We start from the raw sequence: 16,345 nt of genomic DNA, 5'->3' as shown, positions 1-16,345 counted from the left end.
AATATAATCAAGGTTGGATTAACCAAAGAGTCAGTAGACAGAGTTCTAAGTTTTGATGAAAAGACATTTCTTTCTGTATGGCTTTCTGGTATATTTTTCCCCTTCTGCATATTGTATCATATATATATATGCATGTATATATCTCCCCATAAATAAACATACATATAAATGTAAATGGTATTAGTATGTATTTGTATATAGACATATGCACAGATGCACAAACACACAGACACAAACACATGCACACATGCAGAAATATTTCTTACATCTACTTTCTTGTGGCTAACTAAAATGGTGTACTCTTCCTCTATTGTATTATTCCAAGGTAGATATATTAAGGTATCTATTAATTTTTTAAAATAACATAATATGTTAATAGATTCATAATCCTGAAAGTGAATGCCAAGAAACACAAATTTTAGTTTCTACAATAAGTGTTAAATAAAAAACTTAAGTGTTCAACATGGCAGACTGTGTTATTGGTTCTGATTCACCTCTGGAGATGTCAGTTGGCAGCCTCAGAGGCCGCTTCTTTGCTGGCCTTTATTATCCCCACGGCACACATCCAGGAGGAGCCCTGGAACTCTGTAAGATTCTGGTGGTACCCTAATATTCCCCTAACATTAACAGCTTCGCAATCATTATCTGCCTTGGTTCTATCAGCACAAATATCATTGCACCCTTTGCCTCTGTTTCTGATCATTCATTCATCTTCATAAGAAAATACAAGACTTCAATCCTTTCGTCATACCCAGAATCCCTTGCCACACTGCCTTGTCTGTTCCATCCCTCACCTCTTTGGAGCACTGGAAACTTTCTACTTTGCCTGCCAGAACCATTCAAATCCCCTAAGTATTTTATGTCTTTTGAGAAATTTCTCCTACATTCCTCTTCCAAGGAAAAATTGCCTGTCCTGTCCAGCTTGCCGAAATGATGGTTGTTTTGTCACCAACACTTTAGAGACCACTGGGTCTGCAGTTGAGTAAAATATCATTAAAACACTACCCTTTATCTTGAAGTCATCTAACAATCCTTAAGCACTTTCTGGTATTCCTAGGATCTTTAAGTTTCTTGGTGACTGTATTTCTCCATTAGCACTGATATTATCTTTCTTGGTGTTTCTAATATTCATGTAGATAATTCAACTAATGCCTTGTACAATAAGCAGCATGCTTTTCTCTTCCAATGACTTTAAAGACTCTCATCAAACTTACTCTATTTTAACCTTATTGGCCTCCTTTTTTGTCCCTAGGACACTGCAGGCATTCTTGCACCATGGAAATTTGCACATACTGTTCTTTCTGCCCAAATGTTGCTTCACACTTTGCAAGTCTTAGTTCATTTGTCATCTTCTCAGTGAGTCATTCCCTCTTCAATTTAAAACTGAGTACTCACTTCTCCCTGCATTCCTTATCTTCCTTCTTTGATTTATGTTTCCTCTTATTGCACTTCTCTCCCACTGATATACTGCGCATTTTATTTATTTATTTTATCCATCTATATTATTCATAGTCTGACACTCACTTTAAAAGATAGCCTCCACAAAGGCAGATAATTTTCTGTTCCTTTCTTTGTTGTATCTTCAATGTCTAGAAGAGTTCTTGGCACATTGAAGTTTTACAGATAAGAATTACAAATACTCCTTATTTATAAATAGTAACCACTTCATACTACCCTTGATTTAAAACAGACTGTTAATATATTCACTAGTTGATTTATTAATCAATGAATCCATTTATTAAGCATTCACATTTATCTTACTTTGTGAATAATACATTCATCAAAAGAAATCTTTGAAAAGTTGTTTAAACTAGACAACTTAAAGGATAAACCTGAGCCTGTTACTCTCTTTTCAGTCTAATCATAAGAGATTAAAGTTTATAATCATAGCAGAAAGAATACATAGTGCTCAACAGAGCCAAATAGTACCATCTTCCAAACATCAAATGAAATGACAAAAAAACCTCAATAAGATATCATATCTTGATGCATTCTTCACTTTTCTAAAAAATTGTAAAATCATCCAAATGAAAACCAACTAAATTACAAAGTTTCTTTATAATGCTCAAATAACCTAGTCCAAAAAACACTATAGTTTAATGTGAAGGAAACTTTCCTACTTTTTGTGTTAGCAAGAAAGGTATGAGTTCTTATAGATAGATAAATAGAACTATAAATGTATTGGCAGTTACTATACATAGTCACTGAAGTGAAATTCTTAATTAGAAATATACCTGGTTAATAATATTTCTATAAGTCAAGAATAGATTTTTATAAAATCTCAATTGTAGATCCCTCTACGCTAGACTCATCAAAGTTAAATTTGAGAAGTTGTTCAATATAACCTGATCACTCTGACATTAAGTTATTTCCTTCTCCCTCAATGCACAATTGATGACATCATGGTAGGCTTTTAGTGCCCTAGATCTGGGCTTATAAGATTTAGCAATAAAATCAGGGATTCCAGGTAAAATTAAACTTCAGATAAACAACATTTATTTTTTCAAGCATTATTATATTTCATGTAATATTTGGGACACAGTTATGCTAAAATTTCTTTGCTATTTCTGTGAAATTCAAATTTAACTGATCATCCTCTATTTTATTTGGCAACCATAGTTGGGCTTCCTCTACATCTATACTCAGGTATGAAAAAATCAGCAGAAACACATAAATAGATCTACCAAATTGCTTTTAATAGCTTAATTCTCACTCTATTTAAAAGCATATTGTCATTGAAACATACAGTTTCCTTTCTATGGGAGAAGTGTACCACTCTATTAATGAGACTAACATAGAAAATGGGAAAATATACATCTTGTTTTTAAATTTTGCAGTTAGGATTATCCCTAGGAAAAAAATAAGAAGGAATATCTAACTAGCCTCCTAAGTTTTCCCTAGAAGAGTTTGTCCTTTCCTGCTCTTCCAATTATCCAATGCTCTTGACAGTTGTGATTTTTCTAGGCATAGATTATAAAGAATGACTGAATCAACTCATATTCTATCAACCACTCATTGTTTGGTCTCTGCCACTGACTTACATGAGTGAATACACACACACACATAGACACATGTGTTTCTGAATAGGTCTACAATGGTTATTCCTTCCTATGGTAAAAGAGATACATAAATCTCAAAATCTCTCTCCTTTTTTAAAAAAAAAAATCCAAACCCTCACATGGCAATCCAAATTCATTGAACTACTGATGATAAGTCATACAACATGATACCACTTTAATTAGGGATTTTGGTTTATATTTAGCCACCTCAAAGTAGTTGTAACATTAGGTTAGTCAATTTAAATACGGTGGCTCCCTGATAGACAGAGACACAGTCTTTACATCGAAAAGCTAATGCATACAAAGTAACAAGGCATTGTAAATAAAGCAGCAACAGTTACGCAGGTTGGTCCTTGAGATCATTTACACATGATAAAATTACTTCCCACATTCGCATCCATAGTACTTATATATCATTTAACACAGGGGTGTCCAATCTTTTGGTTTCCCTGGGCCACATGGCAAAAAGAAACATTGTCTTGGGCCATACATCAAATACAATAACACTAGCAATAGCTGACGAGCTAAAAAATAATAATAAAAAAATAAATAAATAAATCACAAACATTCTCATAATGTTTTCAGAACATTTACAAATTTGTGTTTGGCTGCATTCAAAGCCATCCTGGACTGCATGCGGCCTATAGGCCACGAGTTGAACAAGCCTGATTTAACATATCGACCAAAACATTACATATGTGATACAATCACTAACAGGCAAAAATACTAAACCTATATATTTGGTATTGCAAATACACTTATGCATGAGCAAATAAGGGATTCACAATGAGAATCTATAGCTGTAGAAGCCTGAAATGATTTACAAAAAATGTGAAATCATTAAATAATTGCTTGAAAATATATACTTCTTGTTGTAGACCCCTACTCTCCATAAAAGTATAAACATTGTTCACTAGGTAAACAAAAAAGCAAACATATAGTAAGAGATTCAAAAAGTCTCAACATTTCCTTCCCAACAGATATGAAAGGCAACATCTTTAAGACATTATACTGATGGGACTACCATATTTTAAAGACAAGATTACTGACTCCACAGTTTAAAAAAAAATTATAAAACTTTATATCTATGTTAATCAAAGTGCTTATTTTGGACAATACAATGATAAAGACCTTGAATTTATTTTTGAAAATTACAATAAGCTACAAGTATCAAAGAAGGAAAGTTATCTAGAGTAGTCTTTATAGGAGCTCTTTGGACTTTCTTTTATTATGCTAAAGTAATGGTGTTTTTAGGATTTACATTATTGTACTCTTCAATACAGAGTATGGGACATGTTAAAGGATGCAGCACACCATTTTCATACATTTACCACATTGGTGGATGAAGAATGTCTCTAACATAATATTTGATATAGATCTGATTTTACCAGCTGCATACTTAGGACTATTATATGAGTAGAAATCTAACCTGTGATACTGAAAAATGATAAGAATTTGCAAACTGATATAGGAACTTTCATCCATCTCTTAAGGGACACCACAATAGGAAAGTCTAAGATGTTGGTAGGTTTAACAAAGTTGGAATGCACTGTTGAGTCGGGCAACAGTTCTTCAGACTTAGCTCAGAGCTACAAGGCATTTAGTATATTAAACAAGCTGACATGACTTTTTCCAAGCCTCCCAGGTACTAGAGTTTTTCTGTTAATTTGTTGCACTGGGTAATAAAATAGCTAATTAACATGTACTTGTAATTTTGAAGAAGATTATAAGAATGCAGTGTTGGCCCACTCTCTTGCTAGATTTTGACTTTGTTCCTTTTCTACAACTCTTTCATCTTCCAAGTCACAATTATTACCGACCAGAATCATTGGAACATCATCAATGTCTTTAACTTGAAGAATCTTTTCTCTTAGATCTTGAAAATCATTAAATGTGAACTGTGCTATGATGAAATAAACTAATGCAAAGCCTTGTTTATTTTGCATGTACAAATCCCTCATTGCTGAAGATTTTTCTGTTTTTGTGGTATCCAAGATTTCAAGCACACACTGTTGTGCATCTATTTCAAGTTGCTTTCTGTACGAGTCTTCTATCGCAGGATCATAATTTTCAACATAATTTCCTTGGATAAATTGTAAAGGCAGAGCAGACTTTCCAACGCCTCCTGAGCCAAGAATGACTAGCTTATACTTGTGCATGATACAAACTTGTCAAAACCTAATACCTGCCATCCAGTCACTGGGTCCCCGCAGCCAGTTTCACCCCGCACTCCCTCTTGATGGTGCCACCATGGTCCTGCCACTGCAGACCGCTGGCTGGTTTACTCACTTGGCTCTATAAGTCTCGAGATTTCTTAAGAAAATTGTAATGGATATGAAAAGAAAGAAATGTTTGTTTCTACTTTGTTTTCATTTCTTCCTACCTTTGATTAAATTGTATCTCTGTAGTGAGATATAATTTGAGATATAATTTCGGTATTCATATATCTTTCTTATCTATTAGTAATATCTTTCGCATTTTTGCATTCTGCCATTGAGATTTTTCTCTGCCCAAAACTGTAAAAATCAGAGCCTGATAAAGCCCTGAAAAGTGTTTATGATATTTAGTTCCCTTTAAGTTAAAACAAACAACAAAATAACATTAACACTTTCTACCTCTTTGTTCGAGATTCCCTAATATATGCCCCAGGGCCACTACTCAGACTCAGATAAGTCTTTAATCCAGAGTGGACTTATCATCATTTGGGTGAATGGGCCCCAGAGAAGACTGAGATAGTAAGTGCTGTGTTTAAGGTATTGTAGCAATGATGGGAGTTTTAAAGCAATTGTCACTCCTTTTGAAATATTGCTGTTCATGTAACTCACAGAATTCTTTGCATCGATCAGTTTAACTTGAAAAACTGTATTTCTGTCAACAAGAGAAGCCAAGTTGCCCTTTCTGCAATTACCAGTGACTTGAGTTTTTTATCCTGTTAGATACAGTTTTACTAGCAGTTTAGGAGCTATTGTCACTGGGATAATCTGAGATGCCCACTCTAAGGTTGCACTTCACACGCTCTGTCATATGACCATCTTTAAGAGCCCCATTTACAGCAGAAGTATACATGCACCTCCCACCACCAACTGAATAATATATGTTGCATTTGTGACTAAGTCAAGGGTTTCAATTATTGGTTTAAGTATAGCTCTAAACTGAGACAATTGACTTTTCAGTTTCAAAATTGTTAGAAAACTCAGCAAACCCAAATATTAATTTGAAATTAAATCACATAGAAAGAAAAGTACAATTTCAAAAAGCCAAAGACACAGTTGATTATTTTGTCTGATCCCAACTATATTCGAATTTTTTCCAAAACTCTAGTCCATTCTCTACTTTGTCTTCAGTGAAGTGCTCATATAGATATAACTTCAATCAATGAAAAGAAATGTTTATTTTTCACTTCATGTTTTAACACTGGAATAACTACTATGTAGATATAGAGTTAAGGTAAATTTATTGATTACATGTTGTGGATTTTAGGACACAATGGATCTTTTCTAGTTTATAATAGATTTCCAGTATATCTCAAAATCTATTAAGTGTATAAATAAATGTTTATTTTTCCCACACAAGATTGACATAGAAAATCATATATACACAACCACATTAGGTATGACAAGTACATAATGAAAACCTACTGTATTCCAACTCTGTGCTGAGATTTAGACATACAACTTAGTGAGAAAACAGACAAAACAAATAACTAGTCATATATCACACTGTGGTGAGAACTAGGAGGAAAGAAACCAAGTAACTGATACTGAAGAATGGTATGGGTGTGACGATGAAGGAGTGAGAGGTTGGTTAAGATAGACTTTCTTTTGGAGAAGTGAGGAGACAGATTCTTAAAGGTTAAGAAGGAGAGTCATATTAGGATAAGAGGGTATAGAGAAAGCCATGAAGTAAGAAAAACCTTGACATATTTCAGAAACTGAAGAAAGGCTGGGATGGCTAAATTGTAGTAAGTATATCAAAGAATGGCACTATACCAAATGAGAATGATATATATGGATCCTGAAGAACATCGGGTTCTACAGAGACACCAGATTTTCTTTAATGTATTATAATAAAATACTAATGCGCGTGCACGTGCGAGAGGCTATTAAGAAATACAACTAGTTGGAGACTTGACTTTACTTGCAAGATTATAAGTTAGCCTGACAGAATTAGGAATGCTGGTAGAAGACTTGAGACTCTTGAACCAGAGACAAAGGCCATTGTCATTCACAGCATTGCAAGCAGCATGAGGATCTACATATTTGTTCCAGTTCTTCTTATTTCCAAGTCCCACATCAGCAACACAGATGGGCCCAGATGGACACTGGGACAGGCGATGAATAGGTGCTGTTGCAGGAGAAGGACTCTGAACTTACAGAACATAAATCTTTTGTAATGGACAGCCTGCCCTTTCTCCAGGAAAAGATGTGATCTTCATTATAAAGGACAGTAAACATGCTTACACTTGGGTCTAGCATGAGATATATTATCTTCGAAAATTATATCTTTGCTGTACAAACATCCTTCAAAAAATAGTCTACAGCAAATATAGATAACTGCTTCCATTCGCAAGACATGCAGAAATGCAAGGAACCCATGGATAATTGTTTTTCAACAGTCAGAATCTGACTTATATTTTAAGCAATTCATGATGATTACACTGTGGAGAATATTGAGAGGAGGTGAGTGTTATGCAGGATGACCACTGGGATATCACCACATAATTATGAGATGTGCTTTGGTGGAAGGGGAGATAATTCTGGCCTGAACTAGGCATATGCCTATTAAGATGGAGAAATCTCAACAAGTCAGTATGTATTTTGGAGGTAAAATTGGCAGAATTTATAAATTTTTGCTTAATTGTGTAGGTGAAATAATTTAGAAGTCAAAAATTTATTTGGATAGAAATGTTTATGTGGTATAGGAAAATAAAGTCATTTTTATTGAAGCAATAAATAGTTCAATTTTGAATATGTGAGGCTTAAAATAAATGTAAAGTACTGAATATGTACAAGATGGGGCTCAGAAGAAAGATGTACGTGAAAATGATTTTTGGAGTCAACAAGTAGACAATGAATGAATTCCTGAGAATGAATGAAATGACCCAACACTCATTAAAAAATGATTTAAAGAGAGAAGAGTGAACTCAAATAAATACTAAAGAAAACCAATTATTAGATATCAGATATAGTAAGAGGTACCTGAAAATTTAGCAAGTAGTTGTAAAAGGCAGATTATTGTGTCCAAGAAAAAAAAAGAAAGAAAACCAACAAGTAAGTTTAATTTAATGCTGCAGGAAGGATACAGACATCTGGTCCAAATTGTCCTAATTAACTACTTTATTTATCATTAATTGGGAAAGATGAATGGAGTAAACTTTTCTAACTAATACACATAAAATTGACTTTTTCTTCAAAATCTAATTTCTAACTAAATGTTGCCCAAGAAACTCACAACTGTAGAGTTGTTATAAATTTTGAAATTAACATTGCTCATGTAGCAATGTTTCTCTTCCACAAAAAATAAAAAAGACTTACAAGTAAAGTTCAGTGTATTATAATTCATGTAAACCTAAAGTAATACAGATAGATGCTGGTAGTGAAGGAGGCTTTTGAAGTAGAAAAAGTAAGTTTTAGAGTAAAGACATTAATTTCTTGTTTTTACATATGAAGGATCAAGATTCAGTCTGAGGTTCTTAAAATAATAAAAAGAATTAATGTCTCATATTTAAAATATGTAGGAAACAAACTACAAAATATTACTAGTAATACTAAAGTTCTCATAGTTTAGTTAACAGTATCGTACTAATGTTACTTTCCTGGTTTTGCTCATTATACTATGGTTATGAAAGATGTGATCATTAAGAGAAGTTGGGTAAAACTAATTCACAACCTTGTCTAAAAAGTTTCCATTTAAAATGTTTTAGAAATTAAAAAAAAATATCAGTAGAAGGAGAGAAAATGCAAGTATGCTATTCCCTCATGTTATATTAGAATCTATAATGATGTTGGCTATCAACATGTCCCATTCCCATCATTTTGCTTCCTAATCAACTATCAATACTGTCAATGTATTAACATTTCCCTCAAAGCTGTGTATCTCAGAAGAAATTGACAACTTTCTCACCTCCAGCAGAAGCCTGGATTAAAGCGCAAACTAACTAGTCTTCTCAGTAATTAACTAGCTCAAGAATGAACACGCAACTTAATCTCAGCCAATGTGTAGTGAAGGGAAGATTGTTGAGTGCCTTGTGAGAATAGTTTAACCCCAAGAGAACCCATTATTATTCCTCTGGATTTCGTGTGAGCTTTCTGAAGCCTAGAACTCAAAGTAACCAATTTGCTACCTATAAAGATAAAATTAGTTCTGCAGATAGCAGAACATATTAGAAAGAAACTGAGTTCTTGATGATATAATTGACTTCTTAAATAATTCACCCTGAAGACTGTTACGTAAAATAAAATAAAAATACCCCACGTTTTGAGCCAGATTGAATTACATGAATAAAATTGAAAGCATGATCACTAAGAAAAATTATCAATGGGCACCATGCAATTGTGATAACTCAAGAAATGATTATAGAATCGGTTGTTTAAAATTCTCTTATTAACCATTGAATAACTAAAAACAGGTTTATATGAAAATACCTAAGTGTAGTAAGTGAAGAACAGAATAAGGATACATTTAAAAAAATTTTTTCCCTTAATATCATTCAGTGTTTGTTTTTTTCCTTTCCACCCCCATATATAAATCAAATATTTACAAAAAGTTGTGGGACATTAATCTGTATAATAATTCAGAGTGTGGGAGAAATATTTGAATGTTGATTAAAAAGAGCTGTAAGTTTTTGCTATTGTTTTCCTACCCAGTCATGTGTTCATCACTTATATAAATGGCAGACACAGAGGCAAAACATAATAATATACATAATGTTAAAAACAAGAAATAGACTGAAAGAAGGAGTTTGTAACATAAATCATAGTAATTGGATTAACATATGCTTTCATATATATATATAATTATTTTTATTTGGAAAAAACAAGACAAGTAAATAGAAAAATGGGCAATGACTGATAATTAGTAACTCTCCAAGGAATAAATGTATATGTCCAATAAATACATAAATAGATACACAAAGTACTAATAATAAGAAACAATAAAATTAAAACAATATTGCAAAGTTTTTAAATCCATCAAATTATAATAATTTTAAAGACTAATTATCTGCTTTCTTAACCAGAATAAAATCAAAATAGGCACTCACAAATTCTTTGGACAGTGGTGTTGCTTGGTTGCATCACTTCTGGAAAGCAATTTGGCAGTAACTATTAAATGTATATACCTTCTTTGTCTCAGTCTTTCACTTATAGGAGTTTATACTTTAGATATATTCACATATGTGCACAAAAATAAATGTTTAAAAATACTGATTATATTTTATATTTTAAATGGTGGTAACTTAAAAAAATCAAACAAATATTCCAAGTTAAGAGAAATATTAGAATATGTATGGGATAGTCTTATTATACCACCACTAAAGAGATGAGGTAAAGCCCCAATTATAATGTTGATTAAATAAAGCACATAACTATATAATGAAAAGTATAATTCCATTGTTTTGTGCCTTTGTGTGTAAACATGTACAAAAAATTTGGGACATTACTGACTGTAATAATTTAGAGTGTGGGAGAAAAATTTGAGTGTTGATTGAAAAGAGCTGTAAGTTTTTGCTATTTATTTTCTGAACTCTGAATATTTAAAAAATACTTTGGTAATTGTTTTAGTCAATAAAAGAATTATATAGAAGACAATTAGGATGTTATATTTTTATAACTGGAATTGTTTTCACATACTGTTTAATATCATATAAGTTATTATCTACTTTTATGATCCAGAAATAATCATGTTCCTATAAGAAGTAATGGCATAATATAAAAATTATCCTTTATGAATATGGACTATTCAACAATATGTAATAATCACATCATGGTAAATGGTATATTCATCACCTGAAACATTTATCCTTTGTGTTACAAATAATCCAATTATACTCTTTTGGTTATTTTTAAATGCACAATCAAATTATTATTGACTATAGTCACATTGATATGCTATCAAATACTAGAGCATATTCATGTTTTCTAATTTTTGTACTCATTAACTCCATTCCTCCACCACACCCCGCCTCCAGTATTCTTCTCAACCTCTGGTAACTGTCATCCTACTTTCTATTCCCATGCGTTCAGTTGTTTAAATTTTTAGCTCCCACAAATAGGTGAGAACATGAGAAGTTTGTCTTCCTGTGCCCGGTTTATTTCACTTAACATAATGATCTCCAGTTCCATCCATTTTGTTGCAAATGACAGGATCTCACTTTTTTTTTTATGGCTGAATCGTGCTCCATTGCATATGGAACATTTTCTTTATCTATTCATTTGTCAATAGACCCTTGTTTCCAAATCTTTGCTATTGTGAATAGTTTTGCAATAAACAGAGGAGTGCAAATGTCTCTTCTATATGCTGATTTCCTTTCTATTGGATATACACTTAGCAGCAGGATTGCTATATAATATAGTAGCTCTATTTTTCATCTTTTGAGAAATCTCCAAACTTTTCTTCATAGTGATTGTAATAATTTACATTCCCATGAACAGTGTGTGAGGGTTCCCTTTCCCCATCTTCCTCACCAGCATTAGTTATTGCCTGTCTTTTAGGTAAGAGCCATTTTAACTGGAGTGAGATGATATCTCATTGTAGATTTGATTTGCTTTTCTCTGATGATCAATGATGTGGAGCACCTTTTCATATACCTGTTTTCCATTTGTATGTCTCTTTTAAGAAATAACTGTTCAGATATTTTGCCCATTTTTTAGTCAGATTAATAGATTTTTACCTCAAGAGTTGTTTGTGCCCCTTATATATTTTGGTTATTAATCCCTTGTCAGATAAGTAATTTTCCCATATTTTCTCCCATTCCGTGAGTTATCTCTTCACTTTGTTGATTGTATCCTTTGCTATGCAGAGCTTTTTCACTTGATGTGATTTCAGTTGTCCATTTTTGCTTTGGTTGCCTGTGCTTGTGGGTTATTACTTAAGCAATCTTTGTCCAGTCTAGTATCTTGGAGAGTCTCCCCAATGTTTTCTTTCAGTGGTTTCATAGTTTGAGGTCTTAGACTTAAGTCTGTAATCCATTTTGGGTTTTTAAAATATGGTGAGAGATAGGGGTCAAATTTTATTCTTGTACCTATAGATATCCAGTTTTCCCGGTATCATTTATAGAAGATACTCTTTTCCTCAGTGTATGTTTTTGGAACTTTTCTTGAAAATGAGCCATTGTAGATGTATGTACTTATTTCTAATTTCTCTATTCTGTTCTGTTGGTTTACGTGTCTGTTTTTATGTGAGTACCATGCTGTTTTGGTTATACTACCATGCTGTGTAGTATAATTTGGAGTCAGGCAATGCAATTCCTCCAGTTTTGTTCTTTTGCTAAGAATGGCTTTTGTAGTCCATATACATTTTAGTATTATTTGTTTTATTTCTGTGAAGAATGTTATTGTTATTTTGATAGGTATTGTATTGAATCTGCAGAATGCTTGGGTGATATAGACATTTTAACAATATTGATTCTTCCAATCTATGAAGATGGAATAGCTTCTCATTTTTTGTGTCCTCTTCAATTTCTTCCATCAATGTTTTATAGATTTCATTGTAGACATCTTTCACTTCTTTGGTTAAGTTTATTCCTAGGTATTTAATTTTACTTATAGCCATTGTATATGAGATTATTCCTTGATTTCTCTTTCAAATTGTTACTATTGGCACATAGAAATGCTACTGATTTGTGTACATTGATTTTGTATCCTGCAACTTAATTTTTAGTCAGTTCTAATCATTTTTTGGTGCAGTCTTTAGGTTTTTTTTCAAATATAGGATTATGTCACCTGCAAAAAAGCATAATTTGATTTATTTCTTTCCAATTTGTATGTCTTTTATTTCTTTCTCTTGTCTGACTGCTCTAGCTAAGACATCCATTACTATATTGAATAGTAGTGATAAAAGTGGGCATCCTTGTCTTGTTTCAGATCTTAGAGGAAAGACTTGCAGTTTTTTCCCTATTCGGTATAATAGTAGCTGTGGGTCTGTCATATATGGCTTTTATTGAGTTGAAGTGTTCCTTCTATACCCAATATTTTTACAGTTATATTATGAAGGAATATTGAATTTTATCAAATGCTTTTCCTGTACCAATCAAAATGGTCATATGGATTTTGTCCTTCATTCTGTTGATATGATGGACCACATCGATTGATTTGCATATGCTGAACCATCTATGCATCCTTGGGATAAATCCCACTTGGTTGTAATGAATGATCTTTTCATGTGTTGTTCATTTGGTTTGCTAGTATTAGGTTGATGCAAAATTAACTGCTGTTTTGCCATTGCTTTTAATTGCAAAAACTGTAAATACTTTTGCACCAAACTAATATTTTGTTGAGAATGCTTGCAATAATGTTCATCAGTGTTATTGGCCTATAGTTTTTTTTTTTTTAAATGATGTGTCTTTTTATGGTTTTGGTATCAGGATAATAATGACCTTGTAGAGTGAGTCTGGAAGTAATTCTTACTTCCATAGTTTAAGTAGGAATGGTATTCATTCTTCTTGAAATGTTTGGTAAATTTCAGCAGTGAAGCTGTTAAGTCCCAGGTTTCCTATGCTGGGAGACTTTTCATTACATTTTTGACCTCATTACCTTTTATAGGACTGCTCAGGTTTTAGATTTCTTAATGGTTAAATCTTAGTAGGTTGTGTCTAGGAATTTATTCATTTCTTCTAGCTTTTTCAATTTGTTGGCATATAATTGCTTACGGTAGTCTCTAATGATTCTTTGAATTTCTGCATTATCAGTTTTAATGACTCTTTTTTCATCTCTGATTTTATTTATTTGGTTCTTCCCTCTTTTCTTAGTCTGGCTAAAGGTTTGTGGATTTTGTTTATCTTGTCAAAAAACAAACTTTTGGTTTCATTTTTGTATTTTTGTCTTCATTTCAATTTTATTTACCTCTGTTATGATCTTTATAATTTATTTTCTTCTAATAGTTTGGGATTTGGTTTGTTCTTGCTTTTCTAATTCTTTAATATGCATTGTTAAGGTTGTTTATTTGAAGTTTTTCTCCTTTTTTGAGGTAGGTGCTTATTGTTTTAAACTTTCCTCTGGGTACTGCTTTTTCTGCATTCAGTAAGTTTTGATGTCATGTGTTTCCATTTTCGTTTGTTTCAAAATGTTACAACTTTCTTCTTAATTTCTTCATTGACACTCTGAACGCTCAGAAGCATATTGTTTAATTTCCATGTATTTGTATAGCTTTCAAAGGTCCTCTTATTATTGATTTCTAGTTTTATTCCATTGTGGGCAGATAATATACTTCATATGATTTCAATTTTTTTGAATTTTTTAAAACATGTTTTGTGGCCTAACATATGGTCTATCCTTGGAAATGATCCATGAGCTGAGAAGAAAATGTGTATTTTGCAGTTGCTGTATAAAATGTTCTTTAATTTTCTACTGGGTCCATTTGGTCTGTAGTGCAGATTAAGTCCAATGTTTCTTTGTTTCCATCTGGATGATTTGTCCAATGCTAGCCCAGTACAGCACCAGGAATTGCAGGAATTGCCCAGGAATTGCAGTCCTTGTGTCCTAGATTGCCTTTCAGGTTTTCTTGTGACCTCAGAGTGCCTTAACCCATGGTGGTGGGGCTTACCAGGACTCAGGTCTCGACTGCTGGGATGAACACTTCTTTTCTGGCTAGGGCTGGTCCAAATGCTCCCTCCAAGGGAACCAGCTGAATTCTGCTCCGTGTTGTTTTCCACAGTAATAGGGAACCACTGAGTTCCAATGTAATGTCCCACAACTACTGGGCTTTCACTTCCCCAAATGTACATGTTCTCTCTCCACACCCTGCAGCCGCTGAACCTGCTGGAGGATGGAGGAGGGGTGGCGTTGGCAATTTAAGACTGTCTTTCTTTTCTTCTTCAACGCCTCTGTCCTTGATATAATGTTGAAACCAGGTACTGTGATTACTAACCTAATTGGTGGTTCTTATGAAAGTACGTTCTTGTGTGGATATTTGCTCAATTAGGTGTTCCTGTGGGGGTGAGGATGATTGCTGGAAGGTTCTGTTTGACAGTATTGCTCCACTTCCTTCCCTAACTCTTATTCATGAGGTGCAGTTTTGAAGAGTACACAAATAGCCTCTAACAGACTAAAAATATGTTTCTTTGGACTATATTTTAAATAATTTGGTGTTTAAGAGTTTGAGTTTAGTACTGGAAAACTTTGGGCTGCTGTAAAGAAGTAAACAACATGAAGCCATTTTAGGTCAATACACAGGAGCCATCTTTGCCAATTTATGTAACAACCTGTAAATGTAAAACAAGAAAAGTAACCTAACTTATTTTGTTTCTTTCTCTATTTTTTTTTCTTTTTTACTTTTTTAAGTTCCAGGATACATGTGCAGAACATGCAGGTTTGCTACATAGGTGTAGATGTGCCATGGTAGTTTGCTGCACCTATCAACCCATCACCTAGGTTTTAAGCCCCATATGCATTAGCTATTTGTCCTGATGTTCTCCCTTCCCTTGCTCCCTCCACCCCCAACAGGCCACAGTGTCTGTTGTTCCTCTCCCTGTGTCCATATGTTCTCATTGTTCATCTCCCACTTATGAATGAGAACATGTGGTGTTTGGTCTTCTATTCCCGTGTTAGTTTTCTGAGAATGATGGCTTCCAGCTTCATCCATGTCCCTGCAAATGACATGATCTCATTCATTTCTGTGCCTGCATAGTATTCCATGGTGTATATGTGCCACATTTCCTTTATCCAGTCTATCACTGATGGGCATTTGGGTTGGTTCCATGTCTTTGCTATTGGGAATATTGCTGCAAGAAACATACAGGCGAACGTATCTTAAGAACTGAATAATTTATATTCCTTTGGGTATATACTCAGTAATGGATTTGCTGGGTCATATGGTATTTCTGGTTCTAGATCCTTGAGGAATCACCACACTGTCTTCCATAATGGTTGAACTAATTTACATTCTCACCAACAATGTAATAGTGTTCCTATTTCTCCACAGCCTCATGAGCGTCTGTTATTTCTTGACTTTTTAATAATCGGCACCTGACTGGCGTGACATGGTCTCTCACTGTGGTTTTGACTGGCATTTCTCTAATGATCTCTAAAAAAAGATGTTGAGCTTTTTTTCATATGTTTGTTGGCCACATA

The 16,345-nt window shown here is 33.4% G+C and overlaps 1 pseudogene; it reads right to left on the bottom strand.

Annotated features, from left to right (window-relative positions):
* Positions 1-4,648: 4,648 nt before the first annotated feature.
* LOC740994 (ras-related protein Rap-1b-like) lies at positions 4,649-5,218 on the bottom strand (annotated as a pseudogene).
* Positions 5,219-16,345: the final 11,127 nt, after the last annotated feature.

The sequence above is a fragment of the Pan troglodytes genome, chromosome 2 (genome assembly GCF_028858775.2).
Source record: "Pan troglodytes isolate AG18354 chromosome 2, NHGRI_mPanTro3-v2.0_pri, whole genome shotgun sequence".
Classification (NCBI taxonomy): Eukaryota; Metazoa; Chordata; class Mammalia; order Primates; family Hominidae; genus Pan; species Pan troglodytes.
Note: the sequence above shows the minus strand (reverse complement) of the source record. Positions and strands in the feature narration are given on the sequence as shown.